The sequence below is a fragment of the Mytilus californianus genome, unplaced genomic scaffold (assembly GCF_021869535.1).
Source record: "Mytilus californianus isolate M0D057914Y unplaced genomic scaffold, xbMytCali1.0.p SCAF_33, whole genome shotgun sequence".
Classification (NCBI taxonomy): Eukaryota; Metazoa; Mollusca; class Bivalvia; order Mytilida; family Mytilidae; genus Mytilus; species Mytilus californianus.
In genome coordinates, this window is record NW_026262683.1 from 1,977,893 (window position 1) to 1,991,733 (window position 13,841).

The following is a 13,841-nucleotide window of genomic DNA, read 5'->3' on the forward strand; positions in this document are numbered from 1 at the left end:
CTATTTTTGTCGGGTTGATGTCTCATTGACAAACCCCAATATTTCCTGTCTTAGATATCAATTTTATTGAATAGTCCATTTTTTTGTATTTTGCACTGAACACATATGAGAAAGAAGATGTGGTATGATTGCTAATGAGACAACTCTCCACAAGAGACCAAATGACACAGAAATAATTACAACTATAGGTCACCGTACAGCCTTCAACAATGAACAAAGCCCATACCGCATAATTTGTTTCACTTACATAGAGGTAATAATTTTTATACGACCGCAAAATGTTTTTTGGGATCGTATAATGGTATGATGTCGTCGTCGTCTGCGTCGTCGTCCGAAGACACATTGGTTTCCGGAAAATAACTTTAGTTTTAAGTAAATGGATCTTTATGAAATTTTTTAGGAAGGTTCAATACCACAAAAGAAAGGTTAGGATTGATTTTGGGGATGATGGTCCCAACCGTTTAGGAATTAGGGGCCCAAAACAAGGATTTTTCTAGTTTCAGGATAATAACTTGTGTATAAGTATTTCGATTGCTCTGAAATTGTACCACAATGTTTAATACCACAAGTAGAAGGTTGGGATTCATTTTAGGGGTTATAGCGCCAACACTTTAGGAATTAAGGGCCAAAAAGGGGCCAAAAACAAGCATTTTTCTAGTTTCCAGACAATAACTTGTGTGTAAGTATGGATCTCTCTGACATTGTACCACAAGGTTCCATATAAGAAAGGGAAGGCTGGGATTGAGTTGGGGGTTAATTGCCCCAAACATGTAGGAATTAGGGGCCAAAAACGCATTTTTCTAGTTTCCAGACAATAACTTGTGTGAAAGTGTATGGATCTCTCTGAAATTGTACTACAAGGTTCCATACTACAAAGGAAAGGCTGGGATTGAGTTTTGGGGTTATTGCTCCAAGGGGGGTTTCAAAAACTGGGGGGGGGGGGGGAATTTTTTTCAAAATTTTTGTTCACAATAAATTTTTAACATTTTTAAAATTTCGAATTTTTGAAAAATTTCAAGAAGAAATCTTCAATTGCACAGTATTGCGCAATGGATTTATAAGATCTTTGACCACATTTATTTTGTGTCAGAAACCTATATTATGTCAAAAATTTGATTACAATCCAAATTCAGACAGTATCAAGCTTGAATATTGTGTCCAAATTTGTCCCAACTGTTCAGGGTTCGACCTCTGCGGTCGTATTAGGCTGCGCTCAGCAAAGCATTTTTTTTCAGATTATAAATATCCTCATGCATTTCATTAGGTCCAGCATTGAACAAATTTTTTCTTAGAAGTGTTTTTTTATCTTTTGTTTGATCATGTGTAGCATCTGTCATTTTCTGTCTGAACAGCTTTTCGATGGTTTTCTTTGCTGTCTTGGTCAACAATACACAAGATAACAACAATAAGAAATGCAAAAAAAATATTTAATTTTGTCATTTCACTGTTCTTTTTCAATTTTTCTTTTGTTCCATTCTTTTTATTTCTCTTGACTTCTGCTGGCTTCTGTAAAGAAAATGTTAACAAATTAGTCCTGTTGTTTAGTGAGTAAACTAGTGGAGATAATTTAAATTTCATCAAATTACACGAGAAAATTTTATTTTAATCCAGTCTGGTTTCATAAAAATTTATATTGAAAAGCGACATCGAATCAGTGTGGCTGGATTCGGAAGATATACACGTACATCTGTGGAGTTTCAGGTGTATTATTATCATACGAGTCTGTAACGGTAGAGTTCACCAGTACTAACATAAAACTGTACAATACCATTTTCCCAACAGAGATTAGGACCTGTAACCTTTACTTGGTCTTACAAAAAATCAACTCTCTTAATGGTAATTGTATATTTTAACACAAATACATTTTTGTGATATAGATTGAGGCTATAAAAGGATAAATACCTTCACACAATCTGCTCCTCCAGAATGTTTTGAATCTAAGCTTATAAATTTTGGCTCTTCTAATTGATTCTACAAAAGATAAAAAAAAGTCAAAATATTAAATAAAATACAGTCAAGAAAAAATCACATTGTACTAGTCAGCTACAAAGGTCACAACATTCAAAAATGAAAGAAAATTCAAACTAGAAAACTAATGGCTTGATTTTAAATTATAAAATAAGACAATAAAAAAACAAATATATATGTATATATATCAGAAATTAACCAACTATAACTACTAAATTAAAGGCTCCTGACTAGGATTGACACATTAACAATTATCTATACTAACTTGCAAAAAAGTATCTGGCCTGGCCTTGAAGGGCTAGCGATTAATCACAGGCACTTGTCTCAGAAAAAAAATTCCTATAACACGTGTTATATTAAGGTATATAGGAAATTTTTTTCTGAGACAAGTGCCTGTGCGATTAATCATGAAAACTGTATAATGAATATATTGTCTTTCATGGTTACATGTACAAATATCTACCAGTAGAAAATGTCTGCAATATTTCACTATTTTATATTACTTTACTAACTAATACATTGTTGATGAGGTTGAAAACAGCATACCTAATATATGCTATGTCTTGCTTTTGGACTCTGTCAAGGCAAGACAAAAAGGAAAGAAATCAATGATTCAAGTTCAAATATATTGATTGATTGTTGGAATCTTAATGTCCAGTGACAAATATTTAATGCATGTTCCAGCCAAAGTTTAATTAAACAAGCTAAGGAATGGTTTGAATTTTTTTAAAACATGTAGGTAAAGATTTTTTAAAGTACTATTACATAGATTAAATTCTGCTTGCCATGAAATATTTGAAAAACACGATATCATGTGGATTTAATGGTATAACTAATGAAATTTTGAAAAAATTTTGTATGCTGATTGTTGGGCATGATATGTTTATATAATTATAAAACACTACTTTTTTCTTAAAAATTAATAACATTTTCTCTCTAGCAAGAAGTTCTTATTGGAGAGAAAATTTATTTAACCCATATTCAAAGGAAGATGTTTTAATAGGCTTAGCCCTTCAAACAACAGAGGTATAACCCTTTTTACTAGTTTAGGAACATTTTTTTCTAGAGTATAATAGTTTAGAAAACTATTTAGAATCTTATAAGATTATCTGCCAAGAACAGATAGGATTCAAAAAGGACGTAGAACTACATGTATAGGGACCACATTTCTAAGTTTAAAAAATATTTAGTTGGGTTAGTTTTCATAATTATGTTCTAATCAATTTTGCAGAATTTGAAATTATTCCATATTTAAATAATTCCTTGTTTGAACTTGAATTGCAAATAAAACTTCATTATAGATGTACATATCTTTTAAAATTTCCAAAAATGGCCCCATCATGTTATATGTAAAAAGTTTGCAGAGAAGGGCCTTTATATTTTTTTACAGTGTCTTTTTTTTTTAAGTTGATGAAGCTGAGACATATTAAAAGATTTAAAGCTTAAAAATGTAGAATCATGTCTTGTTTAAAAGTGGTATTGGGAGGATTTAATACTTTCCTTGTGTAATTGTCCCATTTTCAAAAGTAATAAATTGTTTATATATAACTGGGACTAATAGACTATTAGTATAATAGTCCAATTATATATATAACAAGATAAATTTAATTTTCCCTTGCCCAGTCTGCATGGTCTGTATCACATTTCATGGCCAACAGATAATATCTGTATAAGAACCCCTATTTTTAATTATTATTATACAAAATCATTTAAATGTATCATAGAAAGTTTAATTATATATTCATGACTATTTATATGTTCAGTGGGGTTTTTATTTTGTTTTTTTTTCTAACTTGGGGTACATGTATTTGTCACTTGGTATTTCACACTAAATATTTCATATAAAATTGCACTTCAAAAGATTATTTAGGGGACATTTCTGATTTGATTTTATGCAACTTGGTACCAACAGCAGAATAATTATTTGTTTATTTTCATTTTCTTCTGAGATAAACATAAATATTATTGTCTATTATAAACAATCTTGCTATATATTTATATTTCAACCAAATTAAATTGTAAAAAATAGTAGACCTATATGTGTTCACATCAGGAGAAAATAAACAGATAAAAACAACTGATGACAGAGCTATGACAAAACAAACAAATACTCTTTATATACAATTCAGCGTTTTTCAACACATTATTTGTAAAAATACAACCATAAATGCCTCGAATAAACGTCTTTTTATATGAAATATATAGCCCAAAAATGTAGGTGACGAAAGCTTTTTGGCAATGTACTGTAGCGGCGTTTCCGCTTATAATAGAAGAAATCTCAATATTTTGTAAATACATCGTTTACCTTTCTATAAGATCTATATTTCTGTCTCTTGTGACAGCTCCACGTAACGTTAGTTCTGGAACAGACCAGGTATTGTAATCATCGGATGCCATTGTTTACGTTGTAAATACAGATGCAAGCGTTTTACGTGATTGAAGCGTTCAAGTAACCACTTATGGAACCGCAGCGACGCCACGCGTGAAAAGTCGTGAATGATTCCTATTAACTGACCTTCATTTCCTTTTTTCATATGTTTTTTCCTACAGAAATTTTCTTTGCAATGCATTTTCTATTGCTATTTTTGTGCTTTTGTTTATCAATAGGCCATCATTAATTTGTCATATTTGCTTCCAGTATAAATGAAATTTTCTCAGACCTATAGTTTCAAACGCCATAAAGAAGAACTTTGTTTGTTGTTTCACTTGTCCAATGTGTAAATTTTCACTATGCACATGACCCTGACACATATTTTGTAAACGTTATATGACTATTCTTTAAAAAGAAAACAATGTCACCGTCAATTTGTTTAGGGGATCAAAAAGGGTTTTAATTACTTTAAAATGGAGGTATCGTATGAAATTGTGAAAAACAACAATTTTTAATCACAATTTCATTCATATCTATAATAAAATCAGTATTTTAGAGAACTTTGGAAACAGGTACAATGAAAAGAAGTTGAACTTTACTGTTTTGAAGTAGAAACGCAGCCAGAACCAGGTACAAATTGACATGACTGGTGGTCACCAAAATTGATGTTTAATAGTAAAAAATGATGGCCTCAAAATTGTGTAGAAATTTGAAATAGTTTACCCGGTTTCATTTAAGGTTATTACCGTTCTCTCCCGTATTTGGATACGCAAACGTCAAGTTATGAAAAATCGATGTTTTTGGTGAACAAAAAAGATGGCTGAAATTTTTTAGAACGGACAGGATAAAGAAATAGCAATAACAAGCTACTTTTGATAATGTTTGTATGACGTATTGAATCTATATTGGTCGCAAAACCTACAAATTTTAAAATTCAATTATAATAAAAGCATGACAAGTTGAAATAAATACTTTAAACGTCAATCTTTTAGCCGATTGATTTGGCGGACTTTTTGACGTCACGGACGACTGTAGCGCCACCTAATTAATTCCCCCTGCTATTGTTGCTGATAGAGCTTGACGACAACGGACGTTTCCAAGGACTTGCTTTCCAACTGTCTGAAGCGTACAAAAAGTTTTGAAATGTATGATGTTAAAGTTTGACGCCGGAACAGAACATATGACGTCGTACTGGTATGTGCAAAAGACTAGAACAACGATTCGCAGACTTTTATGTTAACACAATGAGAGTGTTGACCATAAGAAAAATAGGTTTAACAAATCGTAAGGATTGGATATCGCTTGATATCATCTCTCGTTATTTAATTGAAATAGTAATACTGTGGATTCATTTATTTCCGTAAGTACCAATTTTCGTTGATTAAGGAAAACTTGCATGTTCGTGGATATTTAATTTCGTGTTTTTGTCGAAGTCTGCGTACAAGTCTATATAAAATATGTCATTCGTTGAACATTTAATTTTGTGGTTCAATTGTAGCCACGAAATCCACAAAAATTGGTATCCAACGAATAATAATGAATCCTAAGGCTCGTTTTTCTCATCACTTGGCGTCCGTCGTCCGTCGTCGTCGTCCGTCGTCGTTAGCTTTTACAAAAATCTTCGCCTCTGAAAAAACTTGGCCAAATTTAACCAAACTTGGCCACAATCATCATTAGGGTATCTAGTTTAAAAAATGTGTCCGATGACCCCGCCAACCATTCAAGATGGCCGCCATGGCTAAAAATAGAACATAGGGGTAAAATGTAGATTTTGGCTTATATCTCTGAAACCAAAGCATTTAGAGTAAATCTGACAAAGGGTAAAACTGATTATCAGGTCAAGATCTATCTGCCCTGAAATTTTCTGACAAATCAGACAACCCGTTGTTGGGTTGCTGCCCCTGAATTGGTAATTTTAAGGAAATTTTGCAGTTTTTGGTTATTATTTTGAATATTATTATAGATAGAGATAAACTGTAAACAGCAATAATGTTCAGCAAAGTAAGATCTACAAATAAGTCGTCATGACCAAAATTGTCAGTCGACACCTTTAGGAGTTAATGCCCTTTATAGTCAATTTTTAACAATTTTTCGTAAATTTTTGTAATCTTTTACAAAAATCCTCTTCTCTGAAACTACTGAGACAAATTTAACCATACTTGGCCATAATCATTATAAGGGTATCTAGTTTAAAAAAATTGTCCGATGACCCCGCCTGCCAACCATCATGGCCGACATGGTTAAAAATAGAACATAGGGGTAAAATGCAGTTTTTGGTTTATATCTCTGAAACTAAAGCATTTAGAGCAAATCTGACAGGTGGCAAAAATGTTTATCAGATTTAGATTTATCTGCCCTGAAATTTTCAGACGAATCCGACAACCCGTTGTTGGATTGCTGCCCCTGAGTTAGTAAATTTACAGAAATTTTGCAGTTTTTATACGACCGCAAACAAATTTTGCAGTCGTATATTGGTATGACGTTGGCGTCGTCGTCGTCGTCGGCGTCGTCGTCGTCGTCCGAAGACACGTTGGTTTTCGCACTCTAACTTTAGTTTAAGTGAATGGATCTCTATGACATTTTACCATAAGGTTCAATACCACAAAAGGGAGGTTGGGATTGATTTTGGGGGTTATGGTACCAACAGTAAAGGAATTAGGGGCCAAAAGGGGCCAAAAATAAGCATTTTTGTAACTTCCAGACATAACTTGTGTGTTAGTGTATGGATCTCTCTGACATTGTACCACAAGGTTCCATATCACACAGGGAATGCTGGGATTGATTTTGGGGGGTAATTGCCTAAAAATTTTACGAATTAGGGGCCAAAAAAGGGTAAAAAAAAAAGGGTTTTTCTAGTTTCATGACAATAACTTGTGTGTAAGTGTATGGATCTTTCTGAAATTGTACTACAAGGTTCCATATCACAAAGGGAAAGCTGGAATTGAGTTTGGGGGTAATTGCCCAAAACGTTTAGGAAAAAGGGGCCAAAAAGGGGCCAAAAATAAGCATTTTTCTAGTTTCCAGACAATAACTTGTGTTCAAGTGTATAGATCTCTCTGAAATTGTACTGCAAGGTACCATATCACAAAGGGAAGGCTGGGATTGATTTTGGGGCTAATTGCTTCAAAATTGTAGGAATTAGGGGCCAAAAAAGGGACAAAAAAGAAGCATTTTTCTAGTTTCAGGACAATAACTTGTGTGTAAGTGTATGGATCTTTATGAAATTGTACTACAAGGTTTCGTATCACAAAGGGAAAGCTGGGTTTGAGTTTGGGGGTAAATGCCCTAAACGTTTAGGAATTTGGGGCCAAAAAGGGGCAAAAAAAACAAGCATTTTTCTAGTTTCCAGACAATAACTTGTGTTCAAGAGTATGGATCTCTCTGAAATTGTACTGCAAGGTACCATACCACAAAGGGAAGGCTGGGATTGAGTTTTGGGTGATGAATCATAAGGGGGTTCAAAAAATTTGAGGGGGGGGGTTTCTATAAAATTTTCCATTTTAAATTGTTTATTTCTGATTTATATATAAAAGAAAATAATAATGATATGGTTTGAATAGGTAAATTAAAAATTTTTAAGTTCTTAGACCACATCCATTCTGTGTCAGAAACCTGTGCTGTGTCAAATATTTAATCACCATCCAAATTCAGTGCTGTACCAAGCTTGAATGTTGTGTCCATACTTGCCCCAACTGTTCAGGGTTCGACCTCTGCGGTCGTATCAAGCTGCGCCCAGCGGAGCATTTTATTTGTTATTATCTTAGATATCACTATAATATCTAATATCTAATACTATTAATTATGACTTTAACCTTATTTTACATGATTTCCAAAAAAAAAGTAAATACAGGTGAGCGACACAGGCTCTTGAGAGCCTCTAGTTTATAATACTAGCATTGAAATTAAATACCTCGAGTTGATATCAAGCGATATCCAATTCTCACTCGTTATGAAACCTATTTCTAACTTTTGCTTATTTTTTTGTGTCTTTTTGATTGGAAAATTGTTTCCCTTTGTTCTATGCGGATTTTGCAAGAGTTCGTCCGATTTGGATAAGTTGTTTCGTAAAGTTTTATATCTCTTTTCAAATTTTATTTGAAATTCTTACGTATTTTATCATTAAGTTCTTTTCTTTTACGAGAAACCCTTTACTATATTTCTTCTGATTAATATTTAGGTCTTTCCTTTTACAAAGGGAAATACCTTACTATGATTTTTCGGATTATTCTTTTTCCGCCAACTTAAATGACAACTGCTAAAAAAAATAAGTGACTGGAATGATATTAGGTATCATGCATTAGTTGACCATAAGTTATATTGCAGTCACCCTGTTTATGCGTACCATTTCTCCTAAAGAATGTATCTCCCCTGAAACCAAAACCTTGTTAGCAAATAATCTGGGAAACCATCAGAGATATCGACAAAGAGTTTGTTTAATTGTTCCCTGCGACATGTCGCGTCTTTTTTACATGGGTCGAAATAATCCGTTGGCGTATTATAGTAGTTATATCCATTTACATATTTGATGTAAGCGGTATGTAAAAGATCAAGGTCATGACCTTCATTTTGACATTTGCTTGTTACCAGCTATTAAAGTCAGAACCAGTAATAGGTAGAGAAATAAAAGTCGATGTAAAATGTTTGACACATTGAAGCGCAGAATTGTTGCATTGCCTGAAAATTACATGACGTGACTTAATGGGAGTTAATGCACCCGAAATGTAAGATTAATAATTTATTACATATTTCTAAATATTGGTTCATGATAGAGGCATGGGATCTTTGAAATGAAATCCGGGGACCAAAGACATTAATGAAGGCCATAAAGGCAAGGGTTAAGATCACGTCCTACTTAATAACCTTTGTATTTTGCCCCTATTTTTAGGATTTTATGGATTTGTTTTTACATTTTGTATAGCGCACTGAGTCTACATGAATGAAAGTATGAATATACAATTTACAAAAAGAAAGTCACTTAGTGAGAGACCTTTCAATTGTGCGTGAACAATTGAGCTTCATTTTTTTCTGCATTTCTTAACTTTTACATCAAATACTCATTACAAAAACCGACAAAAGAGTTATTCATTCAGAAAGTAAACATTGGATACTTAATTAAAAAAATGCAACTGTTTACACATAGGTTCAACCCCATGTGTCGCGAAAAGACAGAATGATGCCATATATAAAAAAAAATAAGGTGATGTGGTATGATTGCCAGTACATGAATATATATATACATATATTTTGATGTCCTATTCTATTGTGTTGTTCCATTCCCGTAAGTAAAAATAAATTATGCTGATTTCATGTAGTATTCCATCACACAATAAATTGTGGTTTAATCTTATTTATTCTCACATTAACCCTATTAAGTGTATGTACCTACCAATGTCACCAATGTTAAAATTTTAAGTTGAAAAAAAGCGGTCTTGACTTCTAATATGCGCTTACTTTTTTATCAGCTAACAAAAATTGCTGCTAGTGATTAAAAGAGACTTCACCTGCTTGTATTTTAGCCTATCAAACAATATGTACAAAGGATATGTTTTAAATATGTTTGTAAGCCATTTGAATCAAAATACGATCGACTGCGTTTTATTAGGCAAAAGTACTTGTTACGTTGATGCCGATCTGCAAACCGATAAGGTCATTTGACTATGAAAGATATTTTCTCTTGATTTATCATGGTGTTTTCTGATAAATTAGGAGTTTGATTGCAGATCTTAATGGTCCCTGAAAAATCCTTTTACAGCTTTTCTGGACTTTCGTCGATTAAGTGCTATAGATAGGTTGATGTGGACCTTGCTATTGTTGGATATCGTATGTCTACCTTGACACATCTTTTAAGGGGTTTGTGTTCTTTGTCGTTGAATTGCAGCTCCTTTTACGTATACCCTACATAACAGAGAATATATTTGTCGTTTCTATAAAATCCTTCCTATTAGGAACGACTATACCGATACCAAATATGACATAAAAAACGTTACAAGGTACTTGCCTGGGTATAAACCATGTTATTAACTGCTGGTAATAATCAACATTTATTTAGTATCATACGCTATAAAAGAATCATTTTATATCTATGCATATAAATTGCCATCTTATTTTAAGAACTTTAATTTGTTACATTTACAGTACTGCTGAAAATGTTTGGATAAATACGCCCATTGGTAGAAAAATGCCCGATTTGCCCGCCATAGAAATGACGAACCAGACAGATGCAGGGACGGAGGTTACAAAACAAAAGAAAAAGAAGAAAAAATCTAAGAATCAAAATAAAGACTCGAGCAGGAATGATTTTCAACAATCACATGAAGACACGAAAAATTGCACAGTCCAAACAGAAGCAGATTAATGAAACCAAATTGGAGATAACCTGAATGTTTACATTGATGATCATTCATTTGATGTTAAAAATATTCTTTTCAGAGTGACCAAAATGTATGAAAGGTAACCATCACAAAAATCAGAAATAAAAAAAAGTAACAGAGTGCCATTGGTATTATTTAAACCATTTGGATAAAAGGATTTCTTGCATAGTACTTTCAAACGCGAAGCACTTTTATAGAATCTTAATTGGTAGATTTTTTTTCGTTTCATTCGACGGCAAAATTTTCTATCGTGTCATTTTTCTATTGATTATAAGGAAAAATGTCATCGAATTGATGTTATAATGAAAATATCTGTTTTTCAGTTCTGCTTTCAATGTTTATCGTACACATATAGAAGTTTGCTTAAGCTGTTATTATATAAAAATGATGTCATGTTGGGATGATGCTAAGGAAACTTCACCTTTTAATAACGTTACATATATATGATTTTAAAATGATGTCAATTTAAAAAAAAAAAACAATTGTCATATGACGAAGAGAATTTTTATCATGTTTTCAAATTTGTAAAAATAAGTTTTAGATTTAAAAGTATTTCATGTTTTAATTCCGTCCTGTGAAGATGTAGATATTTTGCGTTATGAAGTTTGTTCCGAAATATTATTTTCCCAAAGGTTTTTTAATCATAAAATAGTGTATTACTATAACGCGTTAGTAGATACAAGCTAATAATTGAATTTCAAAACCTCATTTTTAAAGTTGTTCAAGAACTAAGTCAATCTAACGTGTTTAGTTCTATAGTCATTCACTGCCAATCTTGGTTTAAAATTGAAGAAGTTGGAAATTTTTCCTCCAAAAGTTCAGCAATGTCATTTGTAGTGTATTGATTTGTTTTTCTTCTGTATAAAATAACAAACTATTTCTTTTAATTCATTTTTGTCATAAATACTAATAATTAGATTTTGTTGATGTGTGTGACAATATACTATTAAAAAAATGAATTGTAATGCAATTTTTGTTTGCCATCAAATGCAAATTTGATATGTAGTAATCAACTTGTTTAATTATTGCAAACTGACCGAAAAATAAAAAAACAATCTACGTTTATATAATACATTATTTGATTAATGAGATGTTATCTAAAAGTTCTTAGCACCCTATATATGTACCAAGGGATAACGTACTTTAAATCTGTTCGTTCATCTGACGTTGTTTTGATGTTAGTTTTTCAGTAAAGCTAAAACTGTTACTGTCAAATCTCCAAATGACGGCTGTTGCTATTCAAATACAGTTCTTTTTATTCCATAAATTCATATTCAGTAACAAAATATACGATGTGGAAAAACATATTCATATTACTTCGCAGTGAGATGATAGTGAACATTTGAACATGTTACTTTAACTGATAAAGAAATATATATGGTTTAGCATAATTACTACAGTTACAGTATAATGAAGAAGTTATCCTTGCTTTGTTCCACTAAACGTTCTAGTTTCCTCATTTTCATAGTTAAGTAGTCAGTTCAATAAGTCCGTCCGTCCATATTTGTATTATGTGTAACCGATGTTATAGTAAATAATATGTATTAATGCAAACACCTTTTCCATTTTTGGAATTTGGCAAAAACTGACAGTTATTGTGGTACTAGTTAAATTCAATTTATACGGATAGGTCAGTTTGAGCACAGCTGGCCCTTGGTGCCATGTGGCCTATTTTCAACACATGGCGTCTGTTATCATCAGTCGTACGTTGAATTTTTTGAAGAGCAATATGGACTCAAAATTCCGAAAGATTTTGCCAAATACAGCTACGGTATTCTATTCCTGGGGTAGAAAATCCTTACAATTTCCAAAAAGTCAATTTTGGTAAACAGTTAATTCATAATAATGACCATGTAAATGATAATTCATGTCAACACAGAAGTGCTGACTACTGGGCTGGTGATATTACCTTCGTGGAGGAAAACCTCCACCAGCAGTGGCATCGACCCAGTGGATGTATATAAACTAATCATAGATACCAGTATTAAAATTTTGTAAACCATATGCGCGTGTAGTCTACAAAAGACTGAAAAGGCCAAGTAAAGTATAATATCTATAATTTGAAATATAATATATAAACTTTGAAAGGTAAAAATTTCAGAAAGACAAGATCTACTTACTCTTCATTTCTTTAAAAATATCAGACAACTCCTAGGATATTTAGCCATTAGGTGATGATTTTTACCAATTATAACGATCTGCTTTTAATGAAAACTACTATAGATAGACAGCAACTGATTAAACAAGATCAGCAATTTAAGATTTACAAATATACCAATGAGACTGAAACCAATATTTGACTACGTATAATAGTAGTGAAGGGTACTCCAGAAAAGTGCATCAAAATGAATTACAGAAAAACTGAAGCTGAACAAAATCTCTCCTAAAATGAATTAAAGGTAATATCATTCATCCAAATATTTATATAGGTAAAGCAAATAAGCATATACATTTAACATTCAACTTACATTTCATTTCCAATACTAAACTAAGCGTGCAAACGAGCACAGTGAAAGACAATGCAGTTTAGTGTTCAAATTGTAACAGTGGTTGGCATTCTCGTTTAATTATTGAAAATAGTTTTGATGTCAATAAACCTTCTTTAACCTTGTATATATTTCTGGTAAAATACAAGATTATAATACAGTATTTTAAGAGCGCATCAATATGAAAATTACCATAAGCGCTTTACAACAAGATTGTCGAGATACCGTATCTTTGTGTAAGTGTGCTTGATCATTTTGATTATTTTTCCTTACTTGATTTTGTGTATGGTTAATAATTGTGTCATTGACTCTGTCAAGGATTTCAGGCATGTCCATGACTTCCTCTGGGTTTAAGTCGTCATCTTTATTAACAACATCGGGTGGGTTCGTGGGGCAATTCTTGGGGTCGAGATACCTGTAAAGCTGTTAAATCGATTTGCATGTACTGGTGCCTTCAATGTTTTATCGTGAGAATAATTGCGCAAACGGTAAGTTTATTCGCCTACATGTTCCGCAATATAATATGGTCCAGTCCATTATCGTTGAAGTTTGGGCGACGAGCCAACCGGAGTCCATGAACAAAGTATATAAAAAAATATTTCCTCTACATTTTTGCCGTGTTGCGTTTTATACTTCTGTTGTGCA

The 13,841-nt window shown here is 32.4% G+C and overlaps 2 long non-coding RNA genes across 3 annotated transcripts in view; one reads left to right on the forward strand and one right to left on the reverse strand.

The window, feature by feature from the left end:
- The window catches only part of LOC127736579 (uncharacterized), a 42,981-nt gene extending 31,306 nt beyond the window's left edge, over positions 1-11,675 (forward strand). For both annotated transcript variants that reach the window (XR_007999056.1, XR_007999055.1), the window contains exon 3: positions 10,475-11,675. This is a non-coding gene — a long non-coding RNA (uncharacterized LOC127736579). The remainder of the gene's footprint in view (positions 1-10,474) is intronic.
- On the reverse strand, positions 1,409-4,471 carry LOC127736578 (uncharacterized). The gene is made up of 3 exons (XR_007999054.1): positions 4,274-4,471; positions 1,903-1,971; positions 1,409-1,506 (listed from the first exon to the last, which is right to left on the reverse strand). It is a non-coding gene; the product is annotated as an uncharacterized LOC127736578 (long non-coding RNA).
- Positions 11,676-13,841: the final 2,166 nt, after the last annotated feature.